This window comes from Trachurus japonicus, chromosome 16, assembly GCF_045865225.1.
Source record: "Trachurus japonicus isolate A0001 chromosome 16, Traja_1.0".
Lineage (NCBI taxonomy): Eukaryota > Metazoa > Chordata > Actinopteri > Carangiformes > Carangidae > Trachurus > Trachurus japonicus.
Window position 1 is genome coordinate 13,621,388 of NC_140922.1, and position 20,823 is coordinate 13,642,210.

Genomic DNA, 20,823 nt, shown 5'->3' on the forward strand with positions numbered 1-20,823 from the left:
GGTTTCACCTGTATATGAGGACATTTCATCCGTTTACGCACCGACATTATGAGGACATACCGTAATTGTTAGGACAGTTGCGATGTCCTCATAAGTCGCGCAGCGTAGAAGCACTTAGAATGATGCAAATAACTCCCTCCCGCTTTTTCTCGACATGTCCCCAAAAATACGGTTATCTGACTTTTTTGTGTATGATACACAAAGTCATACACACGGTTTTTTTTTCGCGCCACTTGGATTCATACACGATTACCCGCCACCCCACACACAAAATGACCAGAAGTCATTGGCTGCGTGCGTCAGTGACGTTCTGCTCAGTGATTGGCTGCCGCGGATGTCGGTCTAGGCAGGTTCTGCTCAGTGATTGGCTGAACCCGGAAACGTCGGCTCTGGACGCTCTGCAGCGGAGAACTCCTCCCACCAGCAGCTGCAGGTTATTCTGATGAGTGGATTAATGAGGAAGACGCCGAAGAGGTAAGGATCTAATGTTTAATAGTAGTTAACGTTTGCTTATTGGAAAATTGTTGGTTGTTATTGTCATGGTCGTTCGCTCTCATTGTTAATTCTCTTCTACCGAGCTGAAATATCGACGGTAGCCTACTGCCGTGTTTTTAGGTCAGGGTATAAACTCTTAGCCGAGCTACCTGAACTATGAATGAAAGCATACAAGTTACAAGCTATTTTACGAATTAAAGCATAGTTGAAATCGCGTCGGTTTGCTCGGGGAGCCTGCAAATTAAAAGCCAAGCTGGTCTAACTATGGTTAATGAAGCCTGGACCGTCTGGATCAGTCCGGCCATTTAGCTGAGTTTAATGTCAGATCAGGCTGCTGAGACAGAGGGGGACCCTGCCTGCCTTACTGGAAGACAGCAGAGACACTTGTGAAAGACAAACAAACTGAAAACTACGGTACATTTCTCTGATTAGCTGTTTTCTTCTTCTGATCGACGCTCGCTCTTTTTATTGATTTTCAATGTCGCTCTCTCCCTCTCTCCATTCACTCTGTAGGCCTGTCTCGCTCAGCCAAACAAAATGTCCATCAGCCCGTCTCCTAGTTGATGCATCCCAGCGACATGTGGAAACAAGTTTTAAGCTTTTCGTAGTACGTTTGTGGGGTGAAGCCCTCGCGGAGAGAAACGTCATTAAAGTAAAGTCAGATCAGCTGGTTCACGTGAGATCAAGCTGCAGGGAGGAGGAGGGAGGAGGAGGGAGGGGGGCTCTGAGCAACATGGAGGTGAATAACAAACATTCAGTGAATGACTGAGGTGGAAATAGACGTAGTGTTAATGAAGGAAGACTTCAGGTTAGTGGAATATAACTGCGCAATGTTATAATTTCCCGTAAATGCAAAATCAATCATATGCAAATTAGCCATGTGTTTGTTAGGTGAGGAGTCGCGGAGAGAAACGTCATTAAAGTAACGTCGGGTCAGCTGGTTCACATGAGATCAGGCTGCAGAGAGGAGGGAGGGGAGACTGAGCAACATGGAGGTGAATGAAGAAATAACATGTCGTTTTCTGATGATCAAACATTCAGGGAATGATCGAGGTGGAAATGGACGTTGTGTTAATGAGGGTTAACTTCAGGTTTGTGGGCTGAGCTTGTGCAGGTTTATTTAATTTGCTGTAAATGCTGCAATGATTGTATGCAAATGCCATGTGATTATGTTGAGAAAAAAACAGCAATGAGCCAGTCCTCCTTATTTTTCCTGATCAAATGCTTCATCCGTTTGTGTAAACTAGTCTGGTGTCTAGTCTAGTCCAGTTGACCTGATTTAAACATGTTTAATGTTGAGAGAGAATGTCTGATGTGAGTTTGGCACATCAGTTTGGCTATAGCTCACTCAACAGTTTCAATGTTCAAATGAATGTGAATGCAACATGGCAATTATTAAAGCTTGTTTAAAATGTATGTTATTATCTGGACATTATTACAGGAAAGATGACTGAGAAGAGGAGGAGGAGGAGGAGAAAGACTCCTGACCAGGATGCACTGGAACATGTTGTTCAAGGAGAGGATAAAGCCTTCCTAGAGGTAAGGTTTATTAACAAGTATAAAAGGTACATTTTTCATCCAATATATTAATGTTTGTTTCTCCTAGTGTAGTCACCTTAAAGGGATAGTTCAACATTTTGGTAAATTCGCACATTGCCATATTCCCTATAGTCATAGCTGTAGGTTCATTACCTTAATTGCTAGTGCATGTTCTGAAATCCACGGGCAGAGATGAGGCACACCGTACCTCCGTTTTTTTCTCAACTACACAATCCAACAACTCCAAAATGCTCTGGTGGACAAGTTGTGACCTGCACATTCTCCATGATATGAAATAATCAAGTAACATTACGACACAGAGTTGTTTACGAGGCAAATGCAGCCAAAACTTTATTCCAGACATGACTGCTGAGTGGAGGGATTTTAAAATGGAGGTGAAGCAGCCAGCCAAATACACATAGGTCATTAAACTGTTTTCCACTGTACTTAAAAATTGTCAAACTAACACATGAAATGTAACCATTAAGGAGAAATGTTAAGTTTAGTTTGACGTTTTGCATTAGTTCTGTCCGTGACGTCACAGGGTTGGTTGCCTGCGTTGGCTGACAGCCACAGACAGTGAAAGTGAAGGACATTAGCTACAGACAGAGACGGTAAAACATGAAACTGTGGAGGCACTGGATTAGAAGAGACTCAGAGGAGACCTCTACTGTGTTGCTTCTGTGAACTAGTTTTACAGTGTTAAAAACTAGAAAAAAACCTCTGTTTTCTTTAACTGCCGCTAATAAGGAGCCGCCGCAGCGGTGGAGCTGTTATCAAGACTCCTCTGCTGATCTCGGTGTGATCATTTCTTACAGCATGTTTACATCCAGTCTGGAGACAGGAGACAGGCTGGACCCTCTGGTCCCACACCGAGGAGCCTTCACAACCTCACACACACACAGCAGCGATCTGATGGCATCTGATGACATCGTAACAGTAATAGCGCCCATCACCATAAAATAAGAAGGGAAAATGACTTCAAAATCTCTGATCTCATCCTCCACACCCAGCCCTCAGCAGAAGACTATTCAAACAATAAATATGTCTTACCTTTACTCCAGGTGTCCAAATCAGTCAGCAGCAGCAGTCATCCAGCTCCATTATTCCCTTTTACATCACGTTCCTCGCGGCCAGCGCGTTTCATTCATTTGCATTGTGTTGAAAAAAGTTTTTTTAGCAGCGGCAATAGCCGTGTTTCTGATCAACCGGACCTGTGTTGTCCGGTTCCAACCGCTTTGTTTTCTCCCGGTGCAACGTTACTTCCACACGGACACGGTCTGCGGTGTGTCGGACTGTCTGGTCCTCTGGACCGTGGTCTGGACTCGGTACCGACAGCGGAGAGGCTCCACCGTCTCCTCTGTCAGCCTCTCCTGTCAGGAGCTGAAGCTAAAGCTAACGTTAGCTGAAACTTTTTCTTTTCTTTTTTTCAACACAATGCAAATGAATGAAGCACCACGCTGGCTGCCATAGATGAGGAACGCTATGTAAACGGGAATAGATCGGTGGATTATTAAACAGTTGGAGCTGGATGACTGCTGCTGCTGACTGATTTGGACACCTGGAGTAAAGGTAAGACATATTTATTGTTTGAATATGAAACATTCAGTTTGAATAATGTTGAATGTTGTTAACTACCTGACACAGCACAGGACTGTGAGGACACAGTGTCCTGCAAGGACAGTCCCCTCCCCCACCTTTCATGTTGATCAGGCAGCAAACTGTGCTGTGTGTCAGATGTTCACCTGACACACCTGAATTATGAGGACACCTTTCTGACAAAGCCCTCATACTTCTGCTGAGGGCTGGGTGTGGAGGATGAGATCAGAGATTTTGAAGTCATTTTCCCTTCTTATTTTATGGTGATGGGCGCTATTACTGTTAATACCGATGTTATCAGATGCCATCAGATCGCTGCTGTGTGTGTGTGTGTGTGTGAGGTTGTGAAGGCTCCTCGGTGTGGGACCAGAGGGTCCAGTCTCTCTCCCCGCGGTGACTGATGCTTATCACGGTGTGAACGTGGGCCGGTCGGGGGAGGACGGGCTGAGGCAGAGAAACTGAAAACTGTCGGAGTAACGTCAGGTTGTTGTTGGTTGATCCGGTGAATGATCAACTTTCAGGGTTGATCAGAAGTTTCCTGTGGATCACATCCAGACTGGATGTAAACATGCTGTAGAAATGATCACACCAAGATCAGCAGAGGAGTCTTAACAGCTCCGCTGCTGCTGTGGCTCCTTATTAGCGGCAGTTAATGAAAACAGAGGTTTTTTTCTAGTTTTTAACACTGTAAAACTAGTTCACAGAAGGAGCAACACAGTAGAGGTCTCCTCTGAGTCTCTTCTAATCCAGTGCCTCCACAGTTTCATGTTTTACCGTCTCTGTCTGTAGCTATGTCCTTCACTTTCACTGTCTGTGGCTGTCAGCCAACCCAGGCAACCAACCCTGTGACGTCACGGACAGTCCGAACGACAAGATGGCGGCGCACTAGCTAAAACATGCAATTTTTAACTCCCAGTTTCTCCTAAATGCTTGTGTTTCATGTGTTAGTTTGCCTAATTTTAAGCACACTGGGAATCCATTTAATGAATTATGTTAAATTGGCTGGCTGCTTCATTTCCACTTTAAAAGTGCAAGTAGTTCATAGTATTTGCTTCATGTGTTGTAATGTCACATAATTATACATGATTATCTCATAGCGTGGTGAATGTGCAGGTCACAACTTGTCCACCAGAGCATTTTGGAGTTGTTAGATTGCGTATTTGAGGAAAGCGGAAGGTACCATGTACCTCGTCTCTGCCCCGCCGATCTCAAACCAGCTTGCAGAGACAAAGGTAACAAACCTACTCCTAAGACTATATGGATTGTGGCAATAGGCAAATATTGAACTATCCCTTTAAAATTGTAGCCTGGTGTAAAAGTAAAGAATTAAGAAGTTAGTTTCTAATAAAAGTAGCTGAAAAAACACAAAGGCTATTAATACTAAGAGTAATTGATTCAATAAAGAATAGTTAATTGAAAGGCACATGGATATTGGAAACAGACCATAGAGCATCAAGAGGGGGAAGCACACGACACGTCATCCACTTGAGGATGAGGGTGGATGACGTGCGCTCTCATGTGACGTTAGCCAACCCCCTACCCCACATTCGCACACAGCGGTTCACATACTAACATCATTATCCTCATTATCTAAGAAGTTTTTTTAATCCACCAACACTTTCTGAAATATCAAAGGAAACCAATTCTGTAAAACAAAAAAAGAAGTAGTAAACCAGCCCCTGAAAATCTTAAAATGGCTCCGAACTGCTTGTGTAACTTCATCCAAGCCTCCTGCAATCACCACAATTGAAAGCATCACTTAGGGCGTTTTCACACCTGTAGTTGTTCCGATTCAGCAACTAAACCGATACAACTGTTGCGTTCTTTTTTCTGGGCCGTTTGTGTTCACATTGCATGATTCTAAAGCGGTACAGCGCCATAGCAACGGCCCTAACAACACCCCATCAGCTGATCAGCAACAATGGCAACAATGAACCGCGGGCTGACTTGCAGTAGTGAGGAGGTTCAATTTCTTATTAATATTTGGGCAGGCGAGTATTTAGTTTAAGTTCAATTAAAAAAAATGCCCAAGCTGACTGGTTTATGGCTGGGGCGAGACCTTGAAGTATGCCTATAATGTGCTATAGCTACAAATGTAGTCTAATAGGCTACATTATTATTTATTATTATTATTATTATTATTATTATTATTAGCTAGTGACCAAGCGTGCTGTCCGCTGTCTCAGTGCTGACACGTGAATGAATGACAGAGCGTGTCACTGCCCGTGAGAGAGAGAGAGACAGAGAGAGAGAGAGGTGGTCAGGTTGTGTTGGTCAAGCTGTGTTTTCAGTTTCAGGTGTCATAGTTATGTCAGATGAATTGTCCTCTAACACAGCCATTCTCAACCTTGGGGTCCCTCCCGACCCCAGTTGATGTGGCTGGAGGGGGCGAATGAACGACATGTTTCTTGGCATGCATTGCTGACCTGGGCATTGTTTCTTAATAAATTAGAAAAACTTTTCTTGTCATTCCCCTTTTCCGTGCATGGTTGAAGGAGATTGGCTTGCATCCACGCTCCACTCGCTCCTGCGCCGACAGGTCCTCGCATGTCACATAAACCAGCCTGGGTGTGTGGACAGTGGACACCGCATCAACTCGCCAGCCGCATCTATTTAAACTCCGTCACTTTGTTTTGTTCTTTTGCCCTGATGAAAACCTCCAGGTCGGAATATTGGCCATGGAGACAAAACTACAGCAGCCAATTATTTTTTTCAGTGCAGGGATCAAGAACTAAAAAGGCAAAAAAAAAAAAACCACCGCGGACAGCGCTGCGCTTTATCCATCATGCGTTCACACCAGCGTGTGTGTGTTTGTGTGTTGGGGCGGGGGGTCGCGGACAGCAGTGCATGTGAAATTGGGGGTCGCGACTCAAAAAGGTTGAGAACCACTGCTCTAACACCCTACAGTTTGACTCTTTTTTTCTTCTAGTAAACGGGCACCGTAGCATGACTAGTTATAGGGGTTGTTTGCGGAGCTCTGCCCGGTGCTGATCGCCGCGGGTCAGCTTGGAAAGGCTGGTGGACTCGTGGCTTGAGTTTGCGTCTTTCTTTTCTTTTGGCCACCGGCTTTCCTGTTTTAAGGCCAAGACGACACGCTGCTGATGCTCCATTATGTTTTTGGGGCAGTTGCCCGTGGTCCTCCTCCTCCGGTTGCCAGGTAACCAGTCAATTTGTTCCGATACATGTGTCGGTTGCGTTCTCACTACAAACGAACCGCTCCAGGGCTCGGATGGAAACGAGCCGAGACCGCCTCTCCCAAGCGATCTCGGCCCGCTTGTTTTGTTCCGCATCGAGCGCGATTGCTGTGTTCACATCTGACCAAACGAACCGATATATGACGTAAACGCTCCCTGTTTCGGAACAAATGGTCAGGTGTGAAAGCGCCCTTAGACTGTGTTTTTAGTCTAAGTCCTCACTGTTGCAGGAAAACCTAAAGCAGCAATCATTACAGTGTGTGGGGAACCTGTGTGCATTTAGCTATTCTTCCACCTGTGAGGACTTAGATTAAAATCAGCGTAAGTGACGATTTTCAAGTCAACTGCAAGTGGAGGGTTCAGGAGACTTGTGGCGCTTTTCGACTACACAGTCACGGCACGGCACAGCTGGGCTCAGTAAAGGTGCTCTTCCACTACAGCTGAGTTCTTCTAGTTCCTCCTCAGCGGGGGCGAGGTTGTCGCAAGGCCATCGTCTGCACCACAGCGTGGTTTTACACACAGCATCCTTTGACCCGGGTGAAGGAATAACAACAGTCTCGATACAGATCAGTGGGTGCTGTTGCCGCTCTTGGGTGTGATATTTAATGAATGAATATTGAACGGGTTCACAGCATTAGGTGTAGTAGATGGCCAGCCTGGTCATTGTAGGCATGTGTACATCTGCACATGACAAATTTTTCATGTCTTCTTTTACATGACCACTAAGTGATGGCGTGATGAGACAACACTACATTTCCTCTGTCCAATTTCAGGAACCCTGTGAAGCACCATGTGACCTGAAGGCTGAAGGCCAATGAAAGCGAGGCAGCATCAGAAAAGGCAAGTTGTGCTTTGTACCTTCACAGTTACTTGCTTTAATATGTTAGAAATGCTTTGGATCCTTCAGGTCTTTATTGTAGTACTGACATTTCTGCAGTAAACATGGCGGTGTCATTACTGATGATTTTTGGAATGAAAGAGTATTGTTTCTGCTTAAAGTAATCTCAGATTTGTTATTGTCATTCTCACACACACACATACAGGAAGCTGCTGGTGGAAGTGATGACCGGATGACGGGTCGGTTCCAATCCTGCAACATCGAAGGATAACTCTGTAAGTTGACTGTACTCTTGTGATGACATGCTTTTACATCCAATCATAAATCTGTTCTATGACAGTGCTCACGAGTCCATACACTGTTGAATGTTGTTAACTACCTGACACAGCGCAGGACTGTGAGGACACAGTGTCCTGCAAGGACAGTCCCCTCCCCCACCTTTCATGTTGATCAGGCAGCAAACTGTGCTGTGTGTCAGATGTTCACCTGACACACCTGAATTATGAGGACACCTTTCTGACAAAGCCCTCATACTTCACAGATTAGGATGCAGAGGTTGGTTATGGATTATATTAAAGATTATGTTAAAGCAGGGGTCTCCAACACGTTGCTCGCGAGCTACCAGTCGCTCACAGCCCCTTTGCCAGTAGCCAAAGGATTAAAGGGATAGTTTGGGTCTTTTGACATGAATCTATGTGGCGTCCCCATCACCAGTTAGGTGCTGTGACAGTGACTTTCCCCGGACTGCGTCCCGTCAGCAGAGTTCCGGTCTGGTTTTGGTGTTGACTAATGCAGTCCGGCTAGGTGGCTGGGGTTATGAAAATAAAGCGTTTTGCTTCTCAAAACAATATGCGTTCAAAAGAGTGATACATTTGCATCACAAAACCGTTGTCCACGAAAAAGTCTGACCTCGCAATCGCTTGGTGCTATTTTCTCTCCCTCCGTATCACTGCGCGCTGCCGCCTGTAGATGGCTGTGTGTTTCCATCAGCTGTTTCACTGAGTTTACTGCTCGGATAGTTCACATAAACATATCTGATTATGACACAAGTGATGAAGCCATCCCTTGTTTTAGCACGGAGCCAAATGGAGACCTTAATGTACCTGATGTGATGCTGAACCTCGCCAGATGGAGTTAAAACGGGCAGAGAGAGAGAGGAAGGACAGGGAAGTGAAAAGCTGAAGTTGTTACCTTACATCGCCACAGTCTATGGTTGTGGCATATTACACGTGCAATTGCGTCACTTGGTAGCGGATTCCACGGTTGCGTGTAGGGATGCACGATAACATTTTTTTGAAACCGATACCGATAACCGATAACTTTCTGCTTCCGAAGGCCGATACCGATAACCGATAACATACTTGGAAGACTAGTGAGGACCTAACATATATCATGACATCAATACTATAAACAAACCAAAAACAGTTTTGACTCTTTAAATGAAGATATTCTATTAACAAGCCTTTCAAACACAGGGTTTCCCGCAGCGCTTTCCTGTTAAGGCGGCCGCCTTAAAGGGATAGTTCAACATTTTGGCAAATTGGCCCATTGCCATAATCGCTATAGTCATAGCAGTAGGTTCATTACCTTTAATTGTAGGTGTAAGCTATTTTCAGTACGGCGGAGCGCAGCAGCTGGCTGCTCAGAGCTACACTATAAGGCTAAGGGAATTTCTTGGTTTCCCTCATTAAACTCATCAAATTCAACATCCCAAAACTCCACAGCGCTTTTGTAGACAAGTTGTGACCTGCACAACCACCACGCTATGAGATAATGACGGAACGATACGAAACGGAGCCGTTTTCGAGGTAAATACAGGGTAAATACGGAGACTGCTTGCTGAAAAACTGTCCCTGAACGCAACGCGCATCAGCGGTTTTGTATGAATTTACCTCGAAAACGGCTCTGTTTCGTATCGTTCCGTCATTATCTCATAGCGTGGTGGTTGTGCAGGTCACAACTTGTCTACAAAAGCGCTGTGGAGTTTTGGGATTTTGTATTTGATGAGTTTAATGAGGGAAACCAAGAAATTCCCTTAGCCTCCATAGCGTAGCTCTGAGCAGCCTGCTGCTGCGCTCCGCTGTACTAAAAATAGCTTACACCTACAATTAAAGGTAACGAACCTACTGCTATGACTATAGCAATTATGGCAATGGGCCAATTTGCCAAAATGTTGAACTATCCCTTTAACAACAATGAGCTGCTGCCTAAACTAACGTCTTAAAAAAATTAAAAATGTAGCGATATTCGCCGCTGCCGCCGCCCCCCCCCCCCCCCCCGTCGGACGAGCGCCTTCATTCATCTCCGCATCCTCTCACACACATACACACACCACAGAGAAGCGTGCATGCATAACAGCAGCGCGCGTGGCGAAACTTAATACGGCGCGCCGAACATTTATTACAGATATTCAGCGAACTGTCTTCTTTATTACCGCCCCACATTAGCGCCGTCATGTTCTGTGTTTACAAACCCAGTACGCACGCTGTGCTGCGTTCACGTGTTGACAGAAGTTCCCTGTTCCCGTTTTGCGAGCCGTTCTTCAGACCTTTTTATGTTCATATTTCTATGGTTTATGTGTAATAAGGGTAATTGGGACAAGTCAAGTCAAGTCGGCAACTACCAAAATGATGACCGAGTTGACGAAATGAGGGACTATTCTGATTTCAGTCAGAAAATTGTTTTTCTGATTATAGGGAGGCCACCTGAACGCAGCATTCACTGCAGGCTGCAGGTCTCATGTAGGAGCAGAGCAGAGCGCTCTGAGTGAGAGCGCTTGGTAAAAAAAAAAAAAAAGGACCCATACCGCAGTGCTGACAAAAAATATATAATAAATCTTATCGGGCCGATAAGTTATGATATCGGATTTATCGAAATGACGTCATAATTTCCTGATATCGGGCCGATAATTATCGGACCGATAACTATCGTGCATCCCTAGTTGCGTGTGTACGGAGTGTTTTTATTACACCACTCGTGTGGACGCGGAGCAAAACTCTGGTTTCAAAAATCCCCGGGCTCGTGTGGACTAGGCCTGAGTGGCAAATCAAATAGCAGTGGACACAGAGAAACCGGGTAAAACATGTAGTATCAAAACAAACTGTCAAACAATCCGTACACTACGTTGTGTGTTTTAATAAATCCTGTAACACACAGTGTGACCGCGGCACCGGCAGAGAGACAGACAGGCTCATTGTTAATATGCAGAGGGACGAGTTTACAGCTGTTACTCGCATCCCGACAGTGATTCCCGACACTTATGGTGTGTTCATTATAAGTCGGAAAAAAAAACGAGCTCCTCTCAGACCTCGCAATCACTTGGTGCTACTTTCTCTCCCATCGCATCACTGCACGCTGCCACCTGTAGACAGCTGTGCACGTTTCCATCAGCTGTTTCACTGCTGTTTCAATCATATCTGATTATGACACAAGTGATGAAGCCATCCCTTGTTTTAGCACAGAGCTAAAGGGAGAGCTTTATGAACCTCAATAGGCTATGTAATGCTGAACTTCGCCAGATGGAGTTAGAGCTATAGACTGTATAAAAGAGTTTAGAGCAGAAAGAGTGATGGGTGATTGTTGCAGCACAGTCCATGGTGGAAGATCAGACGGACAAACATACACAGACAGACAGCGTGCATCACCTGCACCGGACAGTGCTGCTGGAAAAAAATAAAAGAACAGAGGAGCCTCGCTAGTTCTCTCTCTTTAGCCTGGCGTTTGGCTGCCCTTTGTTTAAAAGAGTTCAACATGTGAAGATCTATAACCGCCATCTGACCACCGGTCAGCTGAGCCAGAGCACAGTGGAAATAATCGTACTGATTGTCTGATAGTCTGTATACATTTGTCGGGCTGATCTTCTATCACGCACTGCGCTGCATTACTGATCATCACCTGGTCACCCTGTCTCTCACAGCTATTGACCCCTTGCACGTGACGTCACGTTCCACTCGCGGTAGCTGCGGACGCCATGATAGACGGCAAAAGAACAGTGAACGTCAATGTAATTGAATGGCCGCGTTATAGTTTTGTGACATACCGTGGTTATAGGGTTTCCCCTCCTTTTCCACTGAGCTGGTTCCAGTGCTGGTTCGGAGCCAGAGCCTGACTAGCACCGGATCTTTGCTTTTCCACCGCTTAAGAACCGGTTATTGGTCCTTAAAACTGTCCTTGCTGGTCTATTGCTAAGAACCGGGGGCTGGCCACTGGCAGCGGGGTTACATGAGCAACAGGACCAGTGTGAAGATACAGACACATTATCGATGCCATTATAAGTTAGTTTATCTACAGTGTATAGTCGATGTAAACACAGTTGAAGCTAACTAGCTGAGCTACATGCTGTGGCTAACAACAGCTAACGCTAGTATTAAACATAGCACCGTCACAACGTAGTTGCCGCCGGCGGATCGCGGCGATTACAACGAAGACGGTGTAGCGACTTAAGCCAAAAGAGCCGCTGAGAGACTAAGCATGGGCCGGTTGTCAGACGCGCTATCAAAAAGAAACTCACTGAGATTCAGAACTAAAGATCAAAGTGTTTATTAACCCAACAAAATAGGTTAACTCATAATAAAGTGTACAAACTAAGGCAAAGTAATCCAAAAAATAGCGTAACTATAGCGGTCAACAAAAAGTAAGGCAACCCACGCTCACCCCCTCTCTCTCTCTCTCTGAAACAAAGGAAAAGCAACAGGTGAACATAAGTGCTAAACCCCGCCCATAATGACGTGACCCGCTACTGAAATAATAACATAAACTAAATCATATTCAAAATAAACAACACCAAAACAACCCTTAAACTTAACCAACAGAAAACCCAATTCATGGCTCCTACATACCAGCCCCTAATTATTAAGTTATTACACATAATAATTACCCATATTCATATTAATAGGAGACACGAACCAATATGCTATACATTCAAAATTCATAATGCATATTTTTGTCTTCTTTCTTCCTTCTTCCTGTTCTTCTTGTGTCACAAGTCAATAAAGTCAAATGTCTCTTGACTGTCAGAGTCCATCAAAACCACAATTCTGTGGAAAGTCTGTGAGTCAAAAGTTCAAGTCAAACGAGTCAAAGTGTCACTGTGCAGCATCCGCTCCTCATCCAGCTTCAGCTCCCTGTGGTAGGCAGATCCTTGTTATTGGTCGGTTGAGGCAGATGCTCCCCAGACGAGTCCAAGATGAGAAACGTTTCATCACGTGAGTCGCAGCATCAACCTCCTCCGCAGCCTGCAGAGCACTCACCGCTGCCGCCCTCTTGACCTCTGCTGGACTGAGCACAGTGTCTGCATGGGATGCTAAGTCCTTATGAAGCCTCCTCTTCAGGTATGAAGCACACTGATCGACAATTTTCACATGATTTGGCACACTGAGTTCCTGGTTCCTTGACGGTAAAGTAATCTTGTAATCACCATTCACTTTCTTTGACGAGTGTGTGACCAACTCACATACTTCTCTTCTCTTGATTGCTCATCCATGTTGCGTTCAGGAAGATCCATCTTGAACTGTTGCCGAATTTCCTCCAGATTCACAACTGAGACTCCATTTACTGATAATTCTTGTTTTTCACAATCTCCTTTTACGGGTCCATTCACAGTCCAGCCCAGCCTTGTCCTGATTGCATAAGGTCCACCATTTACACTGTGAATGACTTCCTGTGGTTCCAAAGCTTTAGGAACATTCGCTCCAATCAGCAGTTCCACATCTGCATCTATCTCAGGCAGATACACAGATCTCAAATGAGACAATCCATGAAGATCCCTCTCCGTGGGAATGTTCCCCCTGTGGACGGGCATACGCTCCTGTGTGTAAGTCTTTGGCAGTTCACAAAAGTTGTCACTTCCTAAACCAGCAACGTCAAGTCCTGAGACAACATGGCTACTCACAATCTTCTCTTGGCCCATGGTTCTCAAGAGGATGTGTGACCTTTTTCCTGTGAGGCCTAATTTGTGCATCAGTCCCTCTGTGCAAAAGACTGCTGTACTTCCCTGATCCAAGAAAGCATAGGTGGTGATGATCTTGCCTCCTTTCTTGGACCTGACCTGCACAGGAACAATGGGAAGTTTACATTCACTGTCACCAGCCCCGGTGAGCCCACTTGATACCAAGGTGTCATCTACTGCAACCTCTGATTCTTTTTCCTCTTCACAGGAATTATTTTCCTTTTCTTTTGGAGGAATGTGAAGTATGGTTGGATGTTGGAGACCACATTTTGCACAGGAGATCCGTTTTCTGCAATATTTGCTGATGTGTCCAATACACAGACAGCCGAAACAGAGACCATTTTCCCTTAAGAAGCCTATCTTCTCTTTGTGAGTTCTTTTCTCCAACTGAGGGCACAAATCCAAGGCGTGTCCTCCTCCACAGCACAGACATGTCCTCCCTGTTGTCAAGGTTTGTTCCTTTCTTTCAGTTACTGGTTGAGCTTTGTTCACAGGAGACACCGTGGTGGCAAAGCTTGCTCCTTCATGTCCAGAACGATGTTGTGGTCTGACTTTGTTCATGCATTTATTAACTGTCGCTGAGGGCGCATCCTGTATGTTCCCAAACACTGGATCAGTTAAGATTTTCACTTGTCTTTCAATAAAATTGGTGATGTCACTGAACGTGGCTCTCATGTTGCGTTTCTCCTGCAATTCACAGGCTACAGTTCTCCACTTGTCTCGCAATTTATAAGGCAGTTTCCTTATAATAGCAAGCATGTTGGCAGGAAGATCAAGCTCATGCAAATATTCCACTCCTTCCATAGCATTAGAACAGCTTCTGAGGAACAGACTGTAGTCCTGGAGAGCTTGGACATCTTCTGGCTTGATGGGCGGCCATGACAGAGCCTTGTCCATATACGCAGAGGCAATTTTCTGCGCATTTCCAAAGTGCTCACATAACAATGCTTTAGCTCTGACATAGCCCCTTTCTGGGATGAGCTGCTGGCAGCTTCTCACCAGTTCCTTAGGATGGCCACTAGTGTACTGCTCCAGAAAGTAGAGTCTGTCGCTACAGTTGTCAGTGTTTCTCTCCACACCATTCTCAAAAGCTTTCATAAATGCATGATACTTTAATGGATTACCTTCAAAAACTGGAATTTCTCTTTTGGGTAATGATGAGAGGCATTGCTGTTGGACTAAAAGAGTTGTTATTTCATTTTGCTTTCTCATAATTCCCAGAATATTGTTTTGATTATCATCTGTTGACCCAAATCCTGCGTTCCAGGTGTTTCCATATCGAGTGTGTGTCTCATCATTGGTGTTACGTTTCACTGAATGATGTTTGGGTTCATGCAATAACACAGATTCACAGTGAATGAATGAAGGTGCAGTATTTTCTTTAGGCCTTGTTCCTGGATCCAAGCAGTCATGTTTAGTTTCCCTTTGTTTCACAGACATTTGTGGAATAAATGAGTTTGCATCTGCATTAAGAGCTCTTGGTTTAGATTTTTCTTTTTCCAAATAAGAGTTCATTCCATCAGAAACCCTTGACCTGAAGCTCTTTCCACTTATGATGCTCTGAGACCTCAGCACACTTAATTTTGCCATGTTTGCTGCAATGTCTTCATCCATTTTAAGTTGCTCCTTTTTCCTTTTCAGGCGTTCCTCTTGTTCCTCAAGTTCATGTTTGTCCTTTAACCATTTCTGTCTTGCCATTAATGCTGCCAGGTCAGCCTCTGCTATCAGACGTGCAGAAGAAGCAGTAGAAACAGCAGACCCTCTTCCAGTAGCAGAGTTTTTGCTTCCCACGTTTGACACACTGTCACTTGGTTTTATGTCAATTTGCATTTCCTCTGTACTGAGTCTTGGTGCAGGTTGAGTTGGAAGTTGAGGTTCATCCTGTGTTGGACACTGAAACACTTCCTCATTTAATGCAGCAGCTGAATCAGAATGAGATGGATTGAGGATGCCATTTTGTTGTGATTTCTCTGGCTCACTCAGCCACTTAACAACATCCTCCTTAAATGTGTGGCTGTATTTCATGATGCTGGAAAACCATTCATTCTGTCTTTTTTGTTCATCTTCCATGAGCAAAGCAACCAAAGCATCATGTGACATCATGGCATTTTCACACAGTTGTTTTAATTTGTCAAAATGAGATTGAACATGTGAAACATTTTCCTTTGTTTTCATCAGGGCTTTCATTTCTGGTATTAGTGCTTTCATTTTATTCACAGTGATTTTACGTTCATGTTGAAGCTTTTCGATTTTATTTGCCCATGCCTTGGCTGTGAGTTTGCTTTGTCTTTTCCCACACTCCATTTCAACATCAGCATTTATTTCACTCATTTTCCTTGATTTTCCACAAGATATTATTTGTGCACCTGAGACACATCCACAGAACAGAAGCGAAATTCATTCAACAAACATCATCCACATTACGCACAGCAGCGGAGCGACATCAACTTCAGAGACAGAGTGAAGAGTCACATTTACAGCTTGGAGATAATTCGGCATCGGATGCACTGCGCTGAGGAATCCAATCCTCCATTAACCAGGCAATCGTTCCCAATGAACAACAACAGTCAATATGCACGCCGCGATCTTTCCATTGATCCACGGCTTCAATGCGCACATCCACAGGTGGACTTACCTGGCTGTAGTTCGCTTTCGCAGCGGCTCCTTAAACTGTTTCACAGCCAGCGCCTACCTCCGTGCCTTTTCTCCGGTTTCTGTTTATATCGTCCTCTTCCTCTTTTCGTCCTCTTGATTTCGGCTCCGCTGATCCGTCTCTTGATGTTTGTGATTAATGCCTTTTTTGTTGACAAAATGTAGCGACTTAAGCCAAAAGAGCCGCTGAGAGACTAAGCATGGGCCGGTTGTCAGACGCGCTATCAAAAAGAAACTCACTGAGATTCAGAACTAAAGATCAAAGTGTTTATTAACCCAACAAAATAGGTTAACTCATAATAAAGTGTACAAACTAAGGCAAAGTAATCCAAAAAATAGCGTAACTATAGCGGTCAACAAAAAGTAAGGCAACCCACGCTCACCCCCTCTCTCTCTCTCTGAAACAAAGGAAAAGCAACAGGTGAACATAAGTGCTAAACCCCGCCCATAATGACGTGACCCGCTACTGAAATAATAACATAAACTAGATCATATTCAAAATAAACAACACCAAAACAACCCTTAAACTTAACTAACAGAAAACCCAATTCATGGCTCCTACAGACGGCTTCCTGTTTTCTTTTATTTTTCAGCCGGGTTTAATCAGAGAATGATCACTAATTATACAGACGTCGGGTCAGGTCTTCAACACCCACGGGTCGGACCAGGTTTTAATTTCCAGGTCCGTTAACTGTAGTTAGCAGCAGCAAAGACAGCAGCAGCTGCTGTATGGGGAGTGTGGCACTGACTGACGTTAACTCCTTAGCAGTGGAAAAAGCACAGAAAACTGAGATATTCTACGGTGAATAACAAAAAAACAAACAGAATATTGCAACGGATGAGTAGATATTCTATTTTAAATAAGTGATAATGCTGTGAGGTTGTAGTGTGAAGTGATTGAGCCACATTGTTGGACGGCACCCATACACAGTACATTATCACTGAGCACTTTCTGCCGTCCGTCATGGCGTCGCCTCTCGCGTAACGTTCTAATTGTGACGTAGCTGCAAGCGGTCAATAGCTGTGGGTCCAACTTTCACTCTTTTGAACGCATATTGTTTTGAGAAGCAAAACGCTTTATTTCCGTGACCCCAGCCAACTAGCCAACTAATCCTTTAACAGTCGGCTGACGCGAGACATGGACAACCGTCTCACATTGAAACTGCAGTATTTACCAGAAGCACCATAATTTCTTATTGTACATGCCCACGATAATATTGAGTCACTTTTCTTATCGTGACTTTTGGTATTACTGATACCGTTATGTCCCTATTATATTCTAGTTATTTAAAAATCAAGATATATTTGTTGTTCAGTTTTCATAGTTTTTAAGATGTTAAGTTTAACATTACAGACATGTGCTTAATCAATATATTATAGTGTAGTGACATGGTTAAAACTTTATATTCCACATTTCCAATTTTCCTTGTCCTGGTATGGAAATTGTCTATTATACCATTTTAACTGACTTTGTTCATGTCACAATTCAACACTAACACATTTCAGTTATGGATTCTTTTGGTTTAATATAAAGGTTTCTTTTTTCCTGCCTAGGATGGGGAGCACTAGATGATCATGTTTCCTCTGCTGATGAGAGGCTCGAAAAAAAGAGAGACAATGTGGACCCGCCATCGCCCCGCCACAACCCCGCCCCACTGAGGAGGTACTAGAAGAATTCAGCTGTAGTGGGAGAGGACGTTAGAGAGAGAGAGAGATTCCTGAGTGTTGATATCGAGTAGAAAATTTTAGTATTGTGTATTATAGAGGCTTAAATAGGCTACTATTTTCATGAAGAGTGGGAAAGACAGATTTTACGAACGTAAAGAGTTAATGTTACAGTGTAGCTCTCGGCCATTTTCAATTTCCAAAAGTAGCTCTCAGAGGAAAAAAGGTTGGAGACCCCTGGTATAAATTCAACAAATGAGTGAGACTGATAAAAGTAACAAAGTTGTATGCAGCATTTTGTTCATTTTCTGAATTGGTAGGATGTAAATACAGCCCTGGAATATACTGTATAAAGTAAATATGCCGTAGTGTTTTGGTAAATTATACCAAAAATAACATGTCAGAAGTACAGACCTGCAACAACAATGATATTTATTTTTTGCATCAAATATGCTTTTCTGTAGATGAATTGGACCTAGAGCTGGACGAAGGTGAGCAGGATGATGGAGATGACGAAGACGAGGAAGACAGTCAAGCTGAGGGAGATGATGACATCATCGGGACAATGAAGGCGATGAAGGTGGTAGAGACAGCGAAGGTGGTCCTCACAAAGAAAGGTTTTTTCCTGGTAGTTTGTATGTGTGATTATACAACAAGTATGAATACTTATTTTTATAATTTTAGAAACGTTATGTTACTCATGAAAATAAATCACAAACTTAATCAACCTCCTGTAGAGTGTTCCTTTCAGGTGCCAAACTCAAATTTTAGAACAATTAAATACCCATTTTTTAGTGTATATACAGCCCCGTTTTAGCCCAGTGGCTGTTCCCTTCTGTATGTGCAGGTCAAAGAGACACTAGTTGTGACCGCGGTGAAAATAAAATATGGCCTGGGGCTGAATATTTCGTTGGATGAAACAGAAGATACCTCTATGTTTCTCTCTCTCTCTCTCTCTGACTTTTGGGCTTTTAAATAATCTGGAGTAATCGCAGTGTTTGGCTTTCCCCATCAGCTGTGTTGGCGACATGGTATTGGTTTAGTTTGGGAAAGTCTGTCAGGGACCAAGACTGTGATAAAACATTAACGTCGGCTCAGAGTTCACTCATCTGGGACTAGAAAATCCTTTCTGTTGCTAGGTCGTTACTAAGGGTCGGATTATTTGCTGTAGAGGTGAACTATGTTCCATTACACATAGGAGTCTACTGACGTAACTGATTGTGTTTCAGGTATTAGTCAGACTGAGAAGGGGAGAAAAAGCCAGCACACTCTCTATATCCCTTTGGCGATTCTTTATTGCAGGACAGGCAAGCACAGACATTTCGACCAAAGTCTTTTTCAATGTCTCCCCTTCTCAGTCGGCTGCTGTAGTCGTGCATCTCCTTAAGATTTATCGCTTCTTGCTTCTTCCTGTATTAGTTGTACCCCATGTATTTCCCTGGAAACGGTCAGTGCACTCGCAAAAAACATTCAAATTTGAGAGCAAATTGCCCATCAAAATGAATATATTTTGATGATACATTCTATTTAGTTGGTAATGGTTGTATTTCGCAATATAACCCTCTCGGGTAATATTGCTTAAGTGTGTGTGTGGCTGATGTCCAGTTAAACCAGTGTGGTCCTCACAAACAATGTTTTTTTCTTGATTTTGTGTGTGTATGTGTGTGAATGGGTAATGTCCAGTTAAACCAGCGTGGTCCTCACAAACAATGTTTTTTCCTGATTGTGTATGTGTATGGGTAATGTCCAGTTAAACCAGCGTGGTCCTCACAAACAAGGGTTTTGTCCTGATTGTGTGTGTGTATGGGTTATGTCCTAATAAACAAGGGTGGTCCTCATAAATCACCATTGTGCTAGGAAACGCCTCCTCCCGCCCTGTCCTCTCAATCCACCAAAATGTTAGATTTTCGTTTCTCTGGATTCTTACACAGTAGTTTAATTCTAAGTAGACAGGAATTTTTTTTATTTTTTTTAGACCACTTTGATCTTTTAGCCACCTCTCTAGGACAACGGGAAAGCAGGGTCCTCATAAACCACCACTGGGCTGGTATGGGGAAAGTGACCCTGTAAACCCCCCGTACCTGTATAGGTGTGTGTGTGTGTGTGTGTGTTCTCCACAGTTAAAAGCGTTAGGATGTGTGTCATCAATAAAAAAAATATCGAGAGCAACTTTTGACTCATTCGCTTCTTTTTTTAATCAGAAAATGAAACTACAGCGCTCCCTAAATAACCCGAAGGTCTGAGCCAAGGAGTTCTACTATAATAGCCTACTTTTTTTTTTTTACTATAGGCTACTAGCTACTTAAATGTGACATGCAGTTGGTAGGCCCAATTGATTTGCTTATCAATATTCAACATAGCCTACTTAGCATATTCTGGAGCCTATTTCGCTTACAGTAAGCCATGTATTTCTTATTTAAGTAAAACTTCCAATTCAGACCTTTTGTAAATAAAGTAGCCTATCAACATATTTCATAGGCTACTGCTGCTTATGAGATGAGGAAGACTAGGCCTACATGAGGTAAATGGGGATGGGTAGGCTAATTATAGTGGGATAGGCTACATAAAGAAAACATGCTTGATGCAGTTCCAACGTGTATAGAGACATTTAATTATTATTTACCAGGACTGGTAGTTAATCTCTAAGTGATTAAAAGCCCTACCTGTGCCTCTCAGACTTTTAAAGTTTTCCCACATGTCAAAAACAATCTGTGAAGTTGAACTAACTACTACTGCCTATGGGTGTGTTTTACTTGTGGTGAAGGGGGGCTATTTACAGGGCCTGTGCCCCCTCTGTTTTGGTTGGTTGACGTCACACATTCCTGCTCATGAAGCAAACACACACACACACACACAGTGACCCCCTCTACACTGTGTCCTGACCCTGACTGGAA

At 43.8% G+C, this 20,823-nt stretch overlaps 1 long non-coding RNA gene across 1 annotated transcript; it reads left to right on the forward strand.

The window, feature by feature from the left end:
- Positions 1-1,934: 1,934 nt before the first annotated feature.
- LOC146972008 (uncharacterized) lies at positions 1,935-18,471 on the forward strand. The gene is made up of 5 exons (XR_015037877.1): positions 1,935-2,034; positions 7,601-7,671; positions 7,875-7,940; positions 17,819-17,927; positions 18,394-18,471. It is a non-coding gene; the product is annotated as an uncharacterized LOC146972008 (long non-coding RNA).
- Positions 18,472-20,823: the final 2,352 nt, after the last annotated feature.